The sequence below is a fragment of the Cydia splendana genome, chromosome 14, assembly GCF_910591565.1.
Source record: "Cydia splendana chromosome 14, ilCydSple1.2, whole genome shotgun sequence".
Classification (NCBI taxonomy): domain Eukaryota; kingdom Metazoa; phylum Arthropoda; class Insecta; order Lepidoptera; family Tortricidae; genus Cydia; species Cydia splendana.
Window position 1 is genome coordinate 3,794,353 of NC_085973.1, and position 17,909 is coordinate 3,812,261.

General features: G+C 36.7%; 1 protein-coding gene across 1 annotated transcript in view; it reads right to left on the reverse strand.

Annotated features, from left to right (window-relative positions):
• LOC134797049 (uncharacterized) overlaps positions 1-15,316 on the reverse strand; it is a 31,273-nt gene extending 15,957 nt beyond the window's left edge. Inside the window, exon 1 of the mRNA XM_063769268.1 lies at positions 15,069-15,316. The gene's annotated coding sequence lies outside the window, so the exon portion shown is untranslated. The remainder of the gene's footprint in view (positions 1-15,068) is intronic.
• Positions 15,317-17,909: the final 2,593 nt, after the last annotated feature.

Here is a 17,909-nt window from a genome sequence, read left to right on the forward strand (position 1 = left end):
TAAAGATATATTCTTTACTATTTCATATCTAATGAATCTCTAATACATTTCCCGAATCGCGGCGCCAGCTGCCATAACCATAAGGTACCTTTTGCCGTGGAACGTCACATATCTTTACTATATCGTATCTAGTTAATCTCTAATTCATTTCCCGAATCGAGCCGTATGACACTGTTTAGGTTATTCATAAAAACCACAGACTGCACGGTACCTACAGTCAATGACTATTATTTCCTTTGGGAAAACTTTGTATTCTTCTAACTTCGTCACAGGTAAGTACGTACCGGTTCAAAACAATACTTATATTATAATCAATTAGTACGTAACCTACAGACATTCTGCCAGCCCAGCCGTCATAACGGTTATGATAATCGACGTGTTGCCTCCCTGTCACACTTACGTACGAATTTACAAGTGCGACAGAGAGGCAACACGTCGAACGTGGTTCGCGGTAGGCGATTGCGATTCGCACGTCGCCGTCGCTCCGATGTTTGAGCGAGACAACGGTATGCGCGTATTATAGCGACATCCCGCTCAAATCTTGTGTGATAACCGCCTAAACTGACAATTCTTTTTTCTTTGACTGCAAGAGATCCTTTAAATGGATAAGTTCGCTTTTGTACTTAATTTTTCCTTATATTCGTTGTAAGTTACTTTTAATATGTGTTTTTGTACAATAAAGTACTTAACTACTACTACAATTTTATTCATGTGTGATCGACTATTATATTTTTAAATAGTGATGCGCCATTATCGATTTTAACCGAAAAATATGCAATTTGTTTTTTTTTTATAAATTATGATATAGTAGGCAAAGGAGCATCGCCTAATAGGAAGCAGTTACAGTCGCTTATGGATACCCGTAAAACCTGAAGCGTTGTAAGTGCGTTGCCGGAATTTTAGATGGGAGCACGGTCTTCTCTTTATACAACATTAGGTTTTATGAAGTGTATAACAATTACTTTTAGGTGGTTACAGCAGAGAATAAATTGTCCAAGTCCAAACTGTACTGTACAGTCACCTGCAAAAATATGTTACGCAACGAAGGCCGCATAAATATCTGTATTATTTGTAGCGCAGTAAGAGCGCATCACATATTATTGCGGCTTTCGCTGTCTAACATATTATTGCTGATGACTGTACATTGTACCTATGTAGATCAAATATTGCTATCTTGAAATTGCGATAAAAACAAGCAAGATTAAGCAAAAAACCAGACAAAGACAGTGTTTGAAATGTGTTTGACCTTAACATTGATACCGTATCAACGGTGCTGCGGGCAAGTTTCAGGCCGTGACGATATGGAATCGATAACTAGGTACAGGTACAGAATAAGTAAAAGTAGGTACTACCGTATAGAAAATAAACTTCCTACAAAACAGAAGGTTGACAGCGATTCAGGGACGAACCATGTTCCTTTTTAAGGGGCTACCCGAGGTTTTCATCGATTTTTGACAAGTTTTGAATTGTATCTCCTTTTTTTGCACTACAGATAGAATTATAAGACAAACGGTTATTGGTTTTTCAATCTTTTATCTCCGGTTTTGTCCACCGGATTTTGAGAAAAATTAATACTTATTTTTTTATGAATTTTTAAAACATTGTTTAAAAAAACACTTTTTTCGTATCTAGTTTGCAGTGAAGGATCTTACATGAACGAAATCTACATATTTGGGTTCCTCTTTGACGTCTCGAAAAACGTGTCCTGGGTTTTAATTTTAAACTAATTAACACAAAAGTTATGGCCAGAAAACCAGTTTTTTAGCCTAAAATTGTTCAGCTTTGATGCCAAATATCTCGACGACAATGAACTTTGAAGTAAATATGGGATACTATATTGCTTAAAGCAGTTGCTGTTAACACATTCAACACCAAGAACCCGACTGTCGGGTACACTGTTCGTAGCGACTACGCGCTACATACGACGAAACCGTGGCTACGCGCTACGAGCGTAACCCGTAGCACTTAGTGGTATTGAATGTGTTAATATAATAAGCTACAAAAAACATTAGAAAACTAAGGGATCCAGATCGAAGGTCATTGGCGTGGGGTAGCCCCTTAATGTATGGCACTATCCCTTTCGGCTATTTAAGGTGGTCAAAATTCGAGTCATTATCTTATCTGTGGTCGTGCACGTAAAGGGACGTTAACTTGTGCCAACCCTACACTGAGAAAAAAAATCGTTTAAAACAATTGAAATTACATTAACGTTTAACTGTCCAAGTGTCTATAATAAATATTAATGTCCGACCGAAACATGTTTTTTTGCCGAAACCGAATGTTCGGCTTGGCTCTAATTTCGGCCGAAACCGAAACCGAAACCGAACCTTTTGTAGACTTGTTAAAATCGTTGAAAAATGTCATAAAACCGCTTTTACACACATATTATGGGGCTGTCAACACCCAATGTCCTTGAAATTGATGTTACTTAAGCAGTTTTTTAAGAAAATTACTAGAGTTAGACCAAGATAATTCTGCAACGATTTTGATAACACACGCAGTGCAAGTGTTATTTTAAACGTCAAAACTTCTGTGAAATTGTGACGTATAGATAACATTTGCACTAGTTGCACTGCATATGCTATCAAAATAATTGTAGAACTTTCTTGGTCTAACTCTATTCATTCACCAATCAAGCCAATATGTAGATACAGGGTCAACCAACAACGCGAGCGCAGCGAGCGCGAATTTTTTGTTGACAATATCGCAAGGCCGGGTACCGATCTTCACCTGGGCCTAAACGTCCGAAGTGCCCCAGTGAGGCGAACTTTCATGCGAAGTCAAAGCCGTGCTTCAGGCTGCAGGATAAGTAGTTGAGCACAGACTCCAACCAATGTCAAATTCCGGGATTACGCGAGGAAGATGATGAGTTTTCTTATCATTCTTTTCCCCAGACCCAGTAACATACGACAGTGCTATCTCATTTACTCCGATACAATTGTATCTGAGTAGATGAGTGTCTAATTAGACAGTGTGCGCGTTATAGGTATTAACAGCCTCTTAAGACTGCATCGACCGTCTATATAGTGGCGCCCTCATTAGTGGAATTGTGTTTTATAATAAACCAATTCATTTCTGTACCTATACATGAATCAGTATATGTAGGTACATATTAATATTGTTGTCCTACTTATTCCCCAACTTTTGGTCTTTGTCACATAGTTTAGTTTCATAGTACGAAGTACCATTTCGTAAGTTTCGGCCCGGCCGAAAGGTTCGGCCGTATTTTGGCCGAAACCGAAACTACAGCCGAAACATGATTTTTTGGCCGAACCTGGCCGAAACCGAAACCGAAACCGAACCTTCGGTCGGACACTAATAAATATCCACACACGACAACGCCACATTGCAGGCTAGCATGCACTGTGCACTGGGCCCAAGACAGAGCAGCTTGGAGAGCACTGGTGAAAAGTGTCCACATTCGTCACGTCCCTCAGCCATGAGGATACGACAAAGAAGAAGAATAAATACCTATCTTTTAAATTTAAACAAATGTGTCCCATAATGGTAACCATATAATCGGTGATATTGCATTAAGGTTCCACAGAGATTCTTTGGCTTTCTTCAGTATCTTTTTTCAGGCCACTGATAACTAAAATCTTCACTACAATATATCTTTCATATGAAGTAATTTATTCAAGAATTCAGCGGGCTGTTCCCCATTGCTTTAAGAATTCAGCTATAAAATTTTAATTGCTTTATGTAATGTGACCAAAACACGCAATGTCCCAGATACTACATATGATGGAACCACACGTGGTATTTGCCTGTTGAACTGGCTGTGATCAATAATAACGGATAATAACGAATTGATTAAAGTGTCAAAAGGGCCTCTACGTGTCAGTACGTGTTGGCTTCGGCTCCGCGCACGCCTCCCAAATGTCCGAAACACCTTTGTTTCGTGATGGGCAAAACATTTATAGTGTACCTAATAGAGCAGCATTTCCCAAACTATGGCTCGCGAACGCGACCTATTGGTGGGTCACGAGCGAAGTCTGAGTGGGCCCTTATACATAAAACGACAAGCCGACCGATCGAGTTAACAGCCGGTCCATTAATGGTCCCTATACACGGTGGCTAAAAAATAAGTGCATTCCCGTTGCCAGGGAGGTTTTGGGATTATACTGAGCAACTTTTACTATGGGAATTATGGGATCAACCCCGAAATCGCGAAAAAAAAGTTGGCTGTTTCATACATTTTGACCGGTCCATTTTCTATGGGAGGGTAATTTTTTTTCGCGATTTCGGGGTTGGTCCCATAGTAAAAGTTGCTCAGTATAATCCCAAAACCTCCCTGGCCACAGCCACAAAATTCACTTGGGCTGATACAGCTTCATAAATATCGTTATGAGTATAAAACCTTTTGAGGTAGCATCACCTGTCGAATTTGACAGAATCCTGCTGGCAAGGTCAAGGTCGAATGCAGAGGCCGTGTGTGCGATTGCTGTTAGCGTGCGAAATCGACACGACGAGGTCAAATCTTGTTTTAAAACACATCATTGACTGAGCGTTTCTTTTATTTTTTTTGGCATTTTTATATATTGTGACCTTTTTTGCCACTTATGTGTTATTTTTTTGCCACTTTTGTGTTATTTCTAGTAGGGTTCGCGAGCCCTTTTCATCCTTATAGGAGAAAAAAAGTGTCCTAACATTTCCATACATTTTTCAAACTGTCCTTTTTGTTACCGCCATACAAAGTATATCCCTTCGAGTGGCATTGTCCTCCTCGAGGTCTCTACGGTAAGTGGCGGTGGCCGCGAGACGGACAGACATAACAAGCCGGTTGAATGGCGCAGCCATTTTGGAAAAATATACGTCAAGTGGCGGGGCCTCAACGGGTGATCATCGCGAATTTGGCGCGTGTTAGAAATATGACCGTTTCCCAAAAAAAATCTATAAATGAGATATACAAACTATATATCACTGAATTCAGCATAAAATGGGTTATTTGATTGTATACCAATGAATTCTATTCTATTTATGTGAATTATGCTAGACTTGTTCTAATCTCATATTACCAATTTTTTTCTACTTTCATGTAAAAATACGTATAGTTACGAAATAAAACAATTGATTGTAGAAAAAGCAGTCTTTATGACAAAACAGTACATTTAACACGATTCACACAGTTTATTTCACTTTTTATCAGTGCGTATTACGTTTGAATGTTCGCGGCTCGACGACGGTCGGCGCGTAGTGGGCGAGGTGGGGCAGGAACATCACGTCATTTCTAACAAACTTTGTTTTACGCGGGAATTCGAACGTTAGGGAATACCATCCTTGTTTATTGACGAATGCATCTTGCAAGAGTGAGCAAGCAAGGCATAGTTTTCACGGTTTTATTTTAGGCGCGAAATGCAGCGTCGCACAGAGGCCGCGAGACGGTCTCTGCCAATTACGGGCTTGTTATGACCGAACCTTCTCGCGGCCTCTGCCACGCCGAGGCATATTTAAAAAATTGGCCGCGCCATTTGTCCTACCGTTCAACCGGAGGTGCTGCCACCCGAAGGGATATGGGGAAATGGTAACACAAGAGGAAAAAAACTCTGAGACATTTTTTTATCCCATTAGGACTTAGGATCGAAAGAGCTCATGATTCTGAGTAGAAATAACACAAAAGTAGCAAAAAAGGTCACAATATATAAAAATGGCAAATAAAAGAAACGCTCGACTATACTCTGTATCTTTAGGGATTTAAATAAAAGTAAACAAATATTTTGTACATTTTCGGGTACTTAGTTATAACATTTATTGGTTAAAAACCAACCAAATACAAAACCGCCTGGATCTGTCACTGAACGACCTGACTTTAACGTGCATTATTTGACCGTGTACTTAATGTTTTCATCTACTCTCAACTGGCTTAAGGACTTTAAGGAGCCATTTGAGGGTAGATTTTGTTTACTTTAATTTAAATACCTAAAGATACAGACTATAATGTTACAGTTTTTAACGAATATTTGTCTAAAAGTTTAATACAGCAAATTTTGCCAGTATCCAACTTAGTTCCACAGGAAGCTCAAGTTACGTTTGTTAAGACCGATAATTATAATAGGAAATTTGATAGATATGCACTACAATTTCATGTTTTTTCCATAAAAATAATTAATAATAATAATAATAATTTTAGCGCATTATGACTAAAAGACCATTCTTTTAGTCATAATGCGCTAGGAACAACTTTCACTTCCAGAGTAAGGTTTTATCTTATACCTACCTATGTACAATCTATACTAGATAAGATATATACGTATATGTAGTCTAGGCATATGTATTAGCATTAATAAACCATACCTACATAGAATAGACATGACTCATTGGTAAACAAACAAGTAGCGACGAGTGTAATTCAAAAACCGATAACGATGTCACATCACTACTCTCGATAAGAAATGCACATAGGTATGTATACTTGGTCAAGCAAATCTTGTCAATAGAAAAAGGCGGCAAATTTAAAAAATGTAGGTGGGAAGGCTTAACGTCCCAAAGAAAATTTGAATTTCGCGCCTTTTTCTACTGACAAGATTTGCTTGACCAAGTATAGTTACTTTACTAAGATAAAGCATTATAGTCAGAAACCATATTACATAGAATAGACATGACTCACTCACCGGTAAACAAACAAGTAGCGACGAGTTTAATTCAAAAACCGATAACGTTGTCACATCACTACTCTCGATAAGAAATGCACATATGTAGTTACTTTACTAAGATAAAGGATTATAGTCGGATAATTAATATCTTTTTTTTTCACATCCTGATAAGTAAAAAAAGTCTTATCTGTTTCGAATGCTTATCTAGAATGTTTATCTATATAGGAATGAAGAAAAAAAGGGGCAATACAATTATTTTTTAAATGCAATGTTTACTAACAGGCCAATACGAAAGTGCATTTGACTTCAAAACAATATGGATTAGTATTGGAATCATACCTATCAATTAAATGTCATTCGCGCGGGCATCTCACTCGCTAGGCTCCGTCACACAGGCGCGTTTAGCGGGCGGCGCGTGAGCGGGGGCGAGCAAAACGCGCCTGTGTGACGGAGCCTTTACATATAAAACGCTCACGCCCCGCCCGGAAAACGTGCCTGTGTGACAGAACCTTAAATCGCATGCACGGAACGGACAAGTCCGAGCGAAATGACCGCGTGAATGACAGCTAACTGAAGTGATTAATATGATTCAAATATCGTTTTGATGTCACGTGCACGTTAGAATTGGGCTGTTAACCTTTTTTTTTCACTGTCTAAAGTTGTTGTTTGTTATGAAAAGGGACGAAAACAATCTAAAACAAGTTCGTCCCATTGTTTACAAACTTTTGGCAGACGATATCGCACAGCGCGCAAAAAAACATCGCGATGACGTCACAATCTGTCATTACACCCATCAATCAGCGCTACACCAGTTTTAAAGATGAAAAACGTCACAATAATGGCGTACAAACGAATTTGAAACTTAATACTTTCTCTTATAGTGCCAAATTGGTTGTAGTCTTGATTTTAGATATGACACGACTTTCTGGGTTATTTGTATGGTTTTGACTTTGTGTTTAATGTATGACCTCGGGGTGATGTGTCATAATGTTGTTACAAGGTTATTGTATATTTTATGCCGTGTTCCTATTTTAGCAGAGATTTGTAATTATTATATCACCGAAGATCAACAATATCTGCAAATTGAAATAATATTTTGCCAGAAACATGGTTACACGAGATGTTTAACACAAAGTAAAAAACCGTCCAAGTGCGAGTCGGACTCGCGTACGAAGGGTTCCGTACCATTACGCAAAAAACGACATAAAAATAACGTTTGTTGTATGGGAGCCCCACTTAAATATTTATTATATTTGTTATCATAGCGGCAACAGAAATATCACGGTTCATGAGATACAGCCTGGTGCCAGACAGACAGTCGGACAGACGGACAGTGGAGTCTTAATAGTAATAGGGTCCGTTTTTACCCTTTGGGTACGGAACCCTAAAAAGCACGCGCTCGCTTGTATAAATGTAAACTGCTGCTAGTAAAACGGTTATTTGAGTATAAGTCCCTTAATTTATATTAACCACCTACTTCGTTAATGTAACATTAATGACAGCATTTTTGCAAACATTTCCGGTTTACAGCCATTTATCAGAAGGAAACTAGTTATCGAATTCAACGAGTGTTATTATTACTTAGAATTACTTTTTGAATCTACATACAGTTAAAATAAAGTTTTAACATAAATATGAAGTCATACTACTTCATTGTAGAAAGCTAGAAACATCCAAGGGATGGGATAAAAACCGGTAATTGACAACGAGGATCACGCGCAAAGCTTATAAAACGATAGTGCTGTAATCGTTTAAAAACATGTCGATTAGTATACGAAATTTAACGGAACGTATACCACTGACTACAGATTTTTATTATTATTTTATCTTATAACCCTGACAATTGTAATCATTGAAGTATAGTCTGCGGGTTTTAAACCTTAGTAAAAAAACATCGGAGTTGCATGGCAACAAATAGTAAAGCTGGCAACGATGCCTATAACGAGTACAGACATTAAGTTAATTGAAGGTCGATCGTTATAAATTCTGTGTTTATTGCTAATTATTTTAAGTTCCCACCCCTGGGTACAATGCAACACATTCCATACGCAAGTAGCCATTGGGTATGGTAAATACAATACTATAGAAATATACCTAGTCTTTTTGCAATCCGAACTGTTTACGCACACATGTAACGTGGGAGACACCTATTTAGAATTACATAGACAAAAATACCTAACAGTGATATGAAAATTATACTTATTACGATTTTTTGACTGGAATGGCGCGACGCGATGAATAGAATGTTTTATTCATAAACAATATTAGATTTATAATACCATAACGTCGTAACCTCATTAAATATACGCTTGCAAATTAATAGTTTATTTAAATTTGCATATTTAATGTAAAAAAACTAGCGTTAAACCCTATTTATTCATAGTCTAGGTACTCTAGGTCATTGACTACTGCATACACGGGGTATACATAATTAGAAAACAAACTGAGAATATAAGATAAACCAAACCAGGGCAATAAAAATATTATCGCTGCTGGGTACGAGGCTTTCATCAACGCCGAATAGCTACACGTTTTGGTTGTTTGCATTTATAAGGGCTTCTACAAAAACTGTTGTCGTACTAGTTAATCCTTTCCAAAAAAAAAAACCTATAATAATTATAATTTCAGTCAGCAAATTGCATTTATTAAAGTAACGCGTTATATCTGCAGATCCGCAAACCGCTTCAGTGTGAGAGGGACAGCGCTATGCATGTACACTCAATTGCAAAAGTAATGGATGTAATTCATTCAAGTGAGTATGCACTTTTGCAGCTCGCACACCGCGGCCTACGGATCTGCAACCAATGTGAAGACACCTAAAGTTTCCTTGTAGGTAAGCAAAGTACTTTCTTATAGTAACTAAGGTTAAACCATTAAACGGACGATGTGCTTAATTGCTAACAGCGTGTCAGAAAGAAAACAGTTTAAAATAAATATCATCCAATGATGATATTTATTTTAAATTGTAGTTCATTCTCATCCCAACACATCCCATTCGTTCAGTCTTTGTTTGGCAATCGACCGAACCGAATGGAACGAAGCAAACGTATCAATGTGCAGAAATTTTATACCAAGTGCTAAATAAAATATAGTCCAAAATACAATGACAAAAGTTTAAACCTATTAAAAGGAATGCAGGAAAATTCTGAGTAGTTGATAACGAAACGGGTATACACGATAGCGGTTATTCATTAGTGATATTTGATTATATTTTACGGCCTATTTTAATTGCTAGCGTGTTTGCAGGAAGGGGAATATTATTTGTAATTTGTATTATTGTCAAAAACATTTCAAACGACGACCGGTCTGGCCTGGTGGGTAGTGACCCTGCCTATGAAGCCGATGGTCCCGGGTTCGAATCCTGGTAAGGGCATTTATTTGTATGATGATACAGATATTTGTTCCTGAGTCATGGTTGTTTTCTATGTATTTAAGTATTTATATATTATATATATCGTTGTCTGAGTACCCACAACACAAGCCTTCTTGAGCTTACTGTGGGGCTTAGTCAATTTGTGTAAAAAAAAATGTCCTATAATATTTATTTATTATTATTTATTATTTTATTTATTTAGTGTGTTTTTAAAGTTGAAATATACATTACAAATAGTAGAAGCAGCATAAATTATATCATAATATCATATCACTGTTTTTCTTAAAAATTGACATTGAACACTCTATGACGAATTTCATTTAAGCATGGTAGGTATTACTTAGTAAGATTTTTTTTGTATACTTCAATTGCAATTCTTTTTTTTTTGCAAAATTTCAGTAATTATATTTTGTTAGTTTTACTTTTTGATTTTGACAGTTTTTTCTTTTTTTGAATGACTGACGTGATTAAAAATCGACAATAAGTTAAACAATGGTATTGCCAAATAAAGTTGAAAGTAATCGGTTTGACAAGTTAATCCCTTACAAGCGCAATGGAAAGCGTAAACAGTTTAATCAGAACAGTTGCAGACATATCCGGCTATTTATAAAGGCAAGTTGTTTGTAAGTAACGCTCGTTCGACGCAAATTAACGTTTTTGAAATAAATGGCTATTAGCTTCAATAACTAGCTCATCATGTTTACATTCTAGAAGTACACAAATTATTAAAAATGTTAAATCAAAATGCTAAAAATGTGTCTAAAGGACTGGCGTTATTCATAAACGCCTATAAGTCTAACAAGCCCTTGCTAATTATTTGTCCTTTTTCGTCATTTTAATATTAGTGTTTGTTAGAAAGGGACAACATTTACCAAAGGTTGGCTTTTACAAATACGGGGGTAAATATCTAACTCTTTTTATTACACGACTGCCCAAAAAAAGAGTGTACCTATTTGTATTGTTTATAAAGCTTCTTTAGGACCTCTAAAAAACTGTCACTAGACTAAACAAAACAGTCACAAGTCACAACACAATACCGTCAATTTGTGAATGTCTGTCTAAGAATCCTAAAAGACTATGGCTCAAAGATATGATAGATACTAAAATTATACCCGCATCATTTCAAAGAACGAAGAAACATTTAGAGCACAAATATTTAGCGAGTAATTTCAATTCCACAACACGTATTGTTAGTAAACCGTCTTATTTCTCGCCGTTCATAATGTGCGTGTACACAAGTCTTGCAGACTATACAGGATTCTTGCTTGTTTTTGCATCGCCAAATACCATAAGGTTAAGAGTATTAGCATAGTCATTATTGTAGAAAAATATGTTATTATTGTTTAATGTAAATGGCGACCTACAGAGAGGCCAAGTTTTCAGAAAGAGGATGAATAATGAGCGTAATGTTTTGGAAGGGAATGAGAAGACCGCAATATTTTTCGTAGTGGCATTTGTGTAAGTGACTGCATCACCTTGGTTGACGATATTAAGGAACGAGATGGAACATAAAGATTTCCGCAAAATGAGTTGTATATGCATGATAAGTTACAAATAAGATTTAGCGGCATCTAATATTCGTAAATCATAGATGTATTGCGGCACGTAGCACGGAAATCTGATAATACCGGAGGCTTATATAATAAAGACTGACATAATATCTACTTGTAAAGACAGTCGAAATGCCTTTCCACAAGGATTTTAGGTAGATAGGTCTAAGTATCGTATCAAGAGGCTGGCGACAGCAGTCTCGGGAAGGAGTGAATGAGTAGGTATTAAACTGAACAGCACTCATCAATAGCTTTGGCTGTTATTTAAAAAGATTAAATGGGTAGCAATAGCTACGTAAAACATATTTTTTTGTGTTAAAAGTGCCATATTAATAGTATTAAATTCGATTACCCTCATCATGACCCTCGCTCCGGGTCGTTCCTTATGCAAAGGTTGTCCATCGCGGTTCAACGTGGCAACGCAGCGAGTGTGATGAGCTCCTTTGCATCTGGAGGGGCTCGGAACGAATTTTGTGAATAGTTTTTGTGTTGTTAGCAGTGGCGGCGCGTCAAACATATCCATAGGCAAGCCGGGGCTAATTTGGCTTACATATTTCCTTTACAACTCTGCTCAAATGTCCAAAAACAGGCAAGCCGGTGGGAATCGGCTTTTATGGACGCGCCGCCACTGGTTGTTAGTTGTTAGTTTAGGTGAAGACATTTGTAATTTTGTATGTAGATTGTAAGATTTTTGAATTTATATTTTGAATGATAAATATTTAATAAAATTACAATTCGATTTTAGTTTTAACATAATGACGCTTTAATTTTTTTAATATTATCCAATGTTTGTTCACGTGTTATAATATAACAAATGGCGAACTTAGCAAGTATTCATTAAACCGTATTGATAAACGACATGATTCACTGTAGGTAGGTATGAAAATGTTATTGTTAACTCCACATTTAAACAGATTGGGTCAAACTGCACAAACTGTGCGAAGCATGTTGTTTAATATAAAATAGTTTAATTTATTCATAAAAACATTTTGCTTGAGAAACTCGAGTCTAGGTCAGGGTATAATTTGGTCTGAATAGTGCCTCGTTGAGCGTCTAAAACTGATGTTAATTATTAGCCTGATGCCTATTATTCAGTTTAAAAGATCATATAATAAAATTCGAGATAAAAACAGGAGTACCTATCTTGAATCTCTGGACTACCTATGATGAATCATGTCATGGGAGTTGATCTACCTTTTATTATTGTTAAATTATGACTGTTATAAAAACTCTGCAATAAAAAACTGCCGATTACATGGTTTTAATTGGTTAAAACCCGAAATTATGAGACATATTTATTTATATTCGTAAATCTTCTAAGAGTCTACAAAGGCACTCCATTTTAGCTACGAAAATATGGATAGGAATTAAGTTGAAGACTCCATTAAGTAACTACGTGGAACCTAAGAAAAAAATATTCAAATGGTGTCTACAAGTCGAGTACCTAATCGATACTGATTAAAGTTCCACGGTATGGGGTCAATATCTAGGTCAGGAATGCCGAGGTAGGGTAGGGGGGTCTTGTCATTTCAATTTCCAATAGAGCGCTCTATCAATATGCCTAGCCTAATCCAACGGACCACTGCAAACGGAATCACATTTCGTAGAATAGAAAGAGGTAGGTACGAAGATCTAATAATCTAACTAGGCACCTTTCTTGTTTACACTAAGAAAGGAGGCATAATTAAAAGTACCTATGTAAATATTTATTTATTCTATTCTTGCTTATATCAACGTAAATAATAATCAGACTGGACATGAAAACTATTCCGCCTACAAGACATGGTTTTGGTAATAAGTATTCCTATTAGGTTTCGACTTTTATTTGATTGACGATTTTCGACCTAACATCAATGTTATAAATGCATTACGAAGAAACAAAGTCACTATTGTATTTTAAATCTACGTTAGAGACTGCCTTTTTAAAGTATTGATTGAAGAAGCCACTTCACGATGTTATAAAAAATGGCATTGATTTACTAAGTTTTTCTTCTTGCACGTGTCAAGTTACGTAGTCGCCAGTTGCTTTAAATTTAAATATAGATGGCGCTATCGATTTGTCGATATAAATGTTGAAACAAAAAAACCGATAATAGGCAGCAATTAAAACGTGGCACGTCACTAGTAGTGACTCACTACACATGTCAAGTAAAGAGAAAATAATAGGTTTGTTGTTTTCAGTGTTGTCACATCTTCCAATTTTTAGGTAGATCTACCTATTTTACCTGCGTCCTACCTATCTACCACCTTCGACGTCAAATCTACCTATTTTTATCAATATATTACGGTATAAGCAATTTTCCTCCATGCGTGTAACAAAACGTTACTTACGCGGCAAATTTGAAAAATGTAGGCGCGAAGGGATATCGTCTCATAGAAAATTTGAATTTCGTGCCTTTTTCTACAGACAAGATTTGCTTGATTTGCTTTTTCATAAATATTTTTAATACATTTTTAATAATTGTACTCTGACAAGCTAGCGTTTCAGTAGAAAAATGGGGCAAATTTAAAAATATAAGCAACAAGGATCGAGATTTCATACAAATTTTGAATTTCGCGCCTTTTTTTTCTGACTAAAGCTAAGTAGGTAGATCTACCTATTTTTCATTTTAAATTCTACCTATTTCTACCAATTTTTGCATCGTGTTCTACCACTTAGACAAAATTGTATGTGACAACACTGGTTGTTTTATTAAGTATTCGTTTCGTATTAGAAAGCATTATTTGTATTGTCAACTGTAAATACGAGTTTAGTTTCCTCTAATGAAGTAATAGCTATACGAAATACAAATAGGTAAGTAGGTATTGTATGTGATGTTAGGTCGCCAGAATGGCTATATTAGCGACAACATCAAGCAAGCTACCTATGTGGGGAAGTACCCACACATACAACAATTGATCAAATGATTACGCACGCCCACTATTACAGAGATGATTAGCATATGCCTATTTAGTCGTGTTTGTCAAGATATACCACAAACCTCTAAAATATAATTAATTCGACTCCACTCGATAAAAATTGGAAAGTTAGAAGTTAGCTGACGTGTAGGTAGTTACATAGTCTAATAAAAAAACTCCTTTTGTGACATTGTTACGACACTTACAACATAATGTATAACATAATCGAGTTTGATATAGCGTTATTTTTAGCACGGCACCGTACCGTATGCAGTGTTATTTAATGTTTCATACAAAACAACACTTTCTATACGCGATTCCTATTTTAGGGGACGAATTATTCGGTTGCTATGCGCGGTACGAATATAGGTATTTGGCACTTCAAACGCTTTATAGCACCTACATAATGAATGGAACAGAAAGTGAGATTCACTGCTCGTTTCGGCTTGGAACGTGATTTTTGCTGCAATATTTTCAAGGGCATTGCAAATTGCCAACAACCCAAAGACGCGTATGAAAAACACCGCACATACAAAAGAAACGCTATCTCCCACACTAATCATGAATGAAACGAGCAACCGCACACACTTTCCAATAACTCCCAATTAGAAATAATCCAATAATATCAACAAGGAAATAAAAGAAAATACTTACAAACTCGACAGCCACGATACGTGTTTAATAATCACATACATGACGTCATTTGACGCAACACAAAACTCGAAATATTGAGTAAAATGTATAATAACCGCGTTGAAAACAACACCAACGTAAACTAAACACAATACTTTACTAAATACGAAGATAATGTTATGTCATTACGAGCGATTTAGGACATTTTATAATATTTATTTGTGTCCGACTCCGGTTTTGACAAGATGGTTGCGCACCGACTGTTTTGCTTTGCTTGTCAGCTGATATGCTGTACTTCAAACTGGGTAGACACATTTTTTTGCTCTTTCGAACGCGTGATCGCGTCGCGCTTGTGCGAGTGAGATGACAAACGTTACCGGGCAAAAGACTTGAAAGAGAACTGTAATGTCATTTTCTTGTTGCATTTTCATTGCAAAATGTAATGCGAATGAAAAATTGCACAGGAATGGTTTGTTGTGTATGTGATGAATAAGAAAAGTCGATGGAATTTGTGGTCCGTCATTTCTATTTCACAATAACAAGTAATCGTTTATCAGTAGTCTTATATTTGGGCGTGACATAAAGCGATGTTTTTCACTACTACTAGCGCCACCTGTTGGTGAGTAGCCGGATTACTTAGTATTCTGCTAGACCAAGAATTATAAACACCAGAATGCTCTTTTACCAAGAATATAATTATTTTTTTAAGTTAGAAATTATTTCAAATACATTCCAACTCTTTCTATTATAATTAAAATTAACATAATGACTTTAATCGGTTGCAATAAACTTTGTAGTTGTGTTATAGTTTTTATATGGAACCCTAGATGGCGATAGCAGTCACAAATAAGATCAGAGTGAATAAAATATTAGAAGAAAAAGTTACAGCAGATGATGAAAGTTTGGTGAAGTTGGGATTGATATGATATTATTTTTGGAAGATACTTTTTCATATTCATTGTCAGCAATATTCCACGGAATAAGAATTCGTTTCTCATGTAAATGTTCTTCAGGACTGATTTATTAGGCCTGAAATGGTTTGAACTTCTTCAAAAGTTATATCTTTGAAATATTTTTGGATTTGTGAACTTTTGTTTTGGTTGGAGTCTGCACTTGTAAAAGTAGTCTAGTTTCCATGTGATTTTTTTCATTACATTTAGCCTTGATATAAAAATTACATAGGTACTTACAAATAAATTAAATTAGCGACCCGCCCCGGCTTCGTACGGGTTACACAAAATCTTAACAAATTAAGTCAAATTATACACCTAAATCTTTCTCAAGAATCACTAGGTAAGGTAAAATGGCATGAAAATCCGTTCAGTAGTTTTTGAGTTTATCGCGAACATACATACATACAAACAGACAGACGCGGCGGGTGACTTTGTTTTATAATAGTGATAGATTATGATCATAGATGTTCCATTTCCATTCCATGAAGAATCACAAAATTTCAATCTCCGCATTCTCCTGTTTGAAGCAAAAGCAAACGATAGAATCGGAATACCACTTCGACCTAGTCCAAATTCCAGCTCAAAATTAGTGTAAACAAAGCGTAAAAAAACAGCGTGGCTGTTCAAAACTACACTGACTGTTTTGTTAGACTGAAACCAGAATAAGTCTGACCTATGATTCTTCTTCTTTGTCGGTCCCTCATCTCAATAGGGTATTTTCCTACTTTGTTATATCTGTCAAAACGATTAGCTAATATGGAATTTATATGAAACATTACATCGTGACGTCACGGTCAACTCACCTAATTTTTTTATATTTCTATCCGATTTATTAAATAGAACTTGTGTTTAAAAATAACTCCTACCTGTATTTTTCTAATAATTATCTGGTGCTTTATTTCATGCATGGTGTAAAATCATTTATTTTAAATACAGTATAATACCCTATTACTGAGGATCGTAACTGTGGATGTGATTTGTCTTCATCGGTCCTGATCTCCCGTAGCCCTCACCGCTTGATGGTGTTTGCCAGAAGTGGCCTTTTTGCCCGACCAAGTTAAAAAGTTTTTAACTTGGTCGGACCATCAGATGGGCCCTGAGGTCTTTCGCCTTCCACTTTTCCGAGTACGCTCACTTTTTCCATTCTTTCATCACCTCTACGCATAACATGGCCAAAGTAAGAAAGCAACCGGTGTTGGCATATGGGGCGTTATCTATGAAAAGGCACCTTATTGTCGATGGCGCTTACGCCGCACAGCGTCGCGCGGCATTGTATTTATATCGGAGCATCGTTAATAATGGCGTAAGCGCCATCGACAATAAGGTATTTTTAGGGTTCCGTACCCAAAAAACGGGACCCTATTACGGGACTTAGACTCCGCTGTGCGTCCGTCCGTCCGTCCGTCTGTCACCAGGCTGTATCTCACGAACCGTGATAGCTAGACAGTTGTAATTTTCACAGATGATGTATTTCTGTTGCCGCTATAACAACAAATACTAAAAAGTACAGAAACCTCGGTGGGCGAGTCCGAATCGCACTTGTCCGGTTTTTCACAGATTACGATAATAGCAAGAGAAGTAGTTTTTTATGGAGGCAAACGAGCAGACGAATGTCCTTATGGCAAACATTTACCGTCCCCCATGGACACCGGCAACATCAGAGGGGTTGCGAGTGCGTTGCCGGTATTTAAAATGGAAGTAGGTACGCGCTTTACTTGAAGATCGTATCGGACTGGAAATATCACGGGCAACGTTCATTCCGCAGTTTAACTCTGCGAGGAAGAAAGTGGACTATTTGTAAAGATTGTTAGGTTAGGTTAGGTTAGGTTGAAGACTCAAATACCTATAAAGCAGGTTTAGTCTTTTTTTGTGGATCTTCCATATAAAGCATTAAAAATATACGTATTTT